Below are 4,033 nucleotides of genomic sequence, written 5' to 3'. Positions count from 1 at the left end.
CTTGTCGTAGCAGCACTGTGATTCATCTCCCTCTTCATTTGGTATAACAGAGAAAATATAATTTATTGTATGTGTGTGTTTTTTTTCTTCATGTGGAATTTTTGCGTATGAAAGGAAAGTGATTTCCTGTATCCAGTAAATTGTATCGTCGTCATCCAGCACATATATTTTGAAGTGCCAGTCTCTCTCTCACCCCCCTATTATCTTGCTCCCCAGTTCCTGCAATCTCCTCTGTCCCTGCAATGCAATCTCCTCTGTCCCTGCAATCTCCCCTCCCGCCTTTCCCGTCTCTCCTCCCACTGTGGCTGTCTGCTGCCCCTCCTCGCCCATTACCATCTCCTGCCCCTATCCTCCTCCTCAACTCTCTTCCACATCATTTCTCGCCCCTCTTTTCCCCACTTCCTCTTCCCATTCCCCTGTCTCATGCTGTCATCCATTCCCTCTCCAGCTCTGACTTTGTGCCATCCCATCTATGCCATTCCTCTCTTCCATTTCATTCCCTTATATCACTTCCCAACTCCTTTTCACTTCCCAACTCCTTTTCACTTCCCAACTCCTTTTCACTTCCCAACTCCTTTTCACTTCCCAACTCCTTTTCACTTCCCAACTCCTTTTCACTTCCCAACTCCTTTTCACTTCCCAACTCCTTTTCACTTCCCAACTCCTTTTCACTTCCCAACTCCTTTTCACTTCCCAACTCCTTTTCACTTCCCAACTCCTTTCTTTCCCACTTAATTTTCCCCTCCTCTCCAGTTCCTCACCTGCTCCCAGTCTATCTCCACCATAGTCCCAAACTCACTCCTTCTGCCTAAGTATATACCCTCCTCATTCCAACTACACCATCGTGCTTCCCACTGTGCCTTCTCCACAATAGGTAATGCAAAGGAGGCTCTGTCACCAACCTGCTCATATGACTTGGCTTGTCGTAACAGTACTGTGGTAAGACAGCAACTTCCTTAAGGGAGCTGTGGAGGAGTGACGAAAGAACACTGTCTGCTTGCCCATATTATCATAAGCATGCGTTTCAAAAGTGGCCAAGCAAACGCTAATGCTCGTGTGTACCAAGCTTCCTCCAAATGGCCTAACTAGTGCCAGAATAATTGATACCATTTAATTTCTCATTAGACTTACAAAGGCACATGGATTGTTGAATTATGTATTGACAGATTTTTTGGGGATTTTAACAGCAAGATAGTAGCAAAATTAAGTGTGTATAAATATTGTATGTGAAAGGGAGAAGAAAGAAAAAGTAAATTGTGTAGAAGTTTTTCCCTCTGATGAAAGGCAGTTACTGACTGACAGAAATTTTGCCACATATGACAGTTGATTTTGAAGTAGTGTTTACTGGAAGGAACTATTATTGTATATTGATTAGGCACTCTGAATAATCATTGGAGTTAATAGCAGTTTAATTATTGTACAGGATCATTGGCTTACCACTTGTTTTACTACAAAGTATTCTGAATTGTTTCCTTATGTGGGAATATTTGACGTAAAAAAATTTTTCAAACCTTAATAGGTGATGACAATATTGTGGCAGCATAGAGATGACAGTTCACTTTGCAAAGGTAAGTTTTTCAACTTAGGCAGGCAATATTTGCTGTTTCACGAAGAATTTGTATGAATTGATGTTAATTATTTTGTATTGACATTTAAATTAATAGTTTGAGTTGCTGCATTTCTATTTATTTCTTTCAGCTTTTGCGACACGCGCTACTTTAAATTACAATTCTGTTATCTGTCGAAACATGTTTATGACAAAGTAATTTGTTTGTGGGACACAAAAAATGATTTCAAGGTGCAGCTGACCAAACGTGGTGAAGTCTATTTATGTATACTGAAATGAAGTACACCAGAGATTGGTGTATTAAGTGCTGTTTTATATAATCTGGTCAATTGTGGAAAGGTTTGTAGTAAATGCTGGTTACTTTGTTAATTCTCTCTTTCTCTCTCTCTCTCTCTCTCTCTCTCTCTCTCTCTCTCTCTCTCTCTCTCTCTCTCGTGCGTGTTTAAATTAGTGAAAGATGTTAATAACTGAGCAGTTTTAGTGCTTATTCTCTGAATGTTTATGTTGTTGAGTCTCCTTTCCTTCAGCACATTGTACTTTGTGTACTGTTTTTTGAATTTCTGGGACCTCTAGTATCTTTTTGATACCTTGTATTAATCTTTTACTTTTTTCTTCAATAATTCTGTTTACTCTCATTGTTATCTTGTTATATTTGTTTTGTGTTGCTTAGTTTTTATCTGAATTTTAGTTTTGAAAAATTTATTTATTTAATATTTGTATAACTTTTCTTTATTGATGACAGTGATGTGTGCAGTGACAATCAGAACTATTATATCTGCGTTTTTTGGGGGATGGGGATACGGCAGTAATGAATTGAGGACAACACGTTTTTCATTAAACATCTCAACATCACAACCTCTTTCAGCGTCATATAACTATTCTTGTATATGGTGAAGTATGCTTAACCATTTCTTGGAAAGACGATTTGTTAATCAATAATATCATTTTGTTACGGAGAACTAAAGAATTGGTTGGAAGTATTATTTTGCATTGTGGTGTAACGCTTCTTAAAATGTCAGTATCAGTGTCTTAATGTATGATCTTATTATCTTTGCAGTTTGCATCATCTGCATTCAGTATTATTCTTATGAAATCCATTCTGCTGGCTCTGCTTTCAGCTTTGATGAATAGTTGTTTAGATGTTCCTTCATAGTTACTTGACGTTGGGCTGGGAAAAAAAATGTGTACATGAGCCCACTCTGTTCTGTAGAACTTTGTTTTGTTTTCTGTAATTCCTCCTATTATGTTAGTTTTTACCCACATTTGCCCATCAAGTTTCTTAAATGTGTGGGCAGTAGTACTCCTTTTACTTAAAGTAAAATTTGGAGTACCTACTTGCATTGAAGTGGAACAGAACACTCATTTTTTCAACACTAGTAAATAATGAATAATCCATACTTTAGTTTTCTAGGAAAGTGTACAAAATATTAGAAGAGATGGTCATGAGGCAGTCTCCTTGGAATTCACAAAAAAATTACTTGAGTGGTGTAACGTACTTTCACGCTCTGTTGTGTGGTGCATGACTCCCGATAATTGAAATTGTAGTATTATTCAGCGTAACTGGATTAAATCAATTAGTTGTCAAGTGTGTCACTTTTTGGTTTATTTAAACAGCTTAAACATTATATTTGACTTAATGTGCAGTGCAACAAAATATCCAACTCTTTTTGACAGTTAAATAATAACCTTGTTTGGAAGTTTGTTACCCTTCCTTTTATTTTGAGTTTTGTGATGACTGAGTAGCAGCAGTCAAAATTACGAATTAGTGTAACAAAAATAATTATTACAAATGCAGGAAAAATCTTTTTCTCTTCATATAAATGCACAGGATAATGTTATTTTAAATACTTGAATAGGACTGTAGAAGACTGTGGAAAAGTTTAGAAATGACATACATTAGAAGTCTTGCAAATATTGTTGAAAAGGAAGTGCTAAATTACTAAAGTACAGAAGAAAGAAAATGACTTACAGGAGGTTAAGAACAATTACCACCACCAGTTTAAGTTCCAGAAGTGGATAGCTGGAAATTTTTTCTAAATTTAAAAGAAAAATTAGATAAAGCTTTAATAGATCTTAAATTAGAGTGTGTGTGTGTGTGTGTGTGTGTGTGTGTGTGTGTGTGTGTTTGTGTGTGTGTGTGTGTGTTTGGGGGGGGGGGGGGGAGAGGAGGAGGTGGCAATTGAGATATTACAAGGAAAAAGAGAAGCCTTCAGTCAGATGTATGGCCACATATAAATACCAACATTTGTGTGTGTGAGAGAGAGAGACTGACACTATCACATAGAAATAAATATTTTTGAAAATACCAGTATAGGACATTTTTGGACATACAAGATGTCATTGTCTTTGTGTCGCAAGTGTCTTAGTTTTGCTCCCTGGAGCTATTGCAAGTATTTGTAATATGCCTTACTCTCTGAATTTCTGCTGTCAGCAAATAGCAGTACAGTATTTTATGGACTTTGTCAT

Source organism: Schistocerca serialis, chromosome 2 (assembly GCF_023864345.2).
Source record: "Schistocerca serialis cubense isolate TAMUIC-IGC-003099 chromosome 2, iqSchSeri2.2, whole genome shotgun sequence".
Taxonomy (NCBI): domain Eukaryota; kingdom Metazoa; phylum Arthropoda; class Insecta; order Orthoptera; family Acrididae; genus Schistocerca; species Schistocerca serialis.
Note: the sequence above shows the minus strand (reverse complement) of the source record.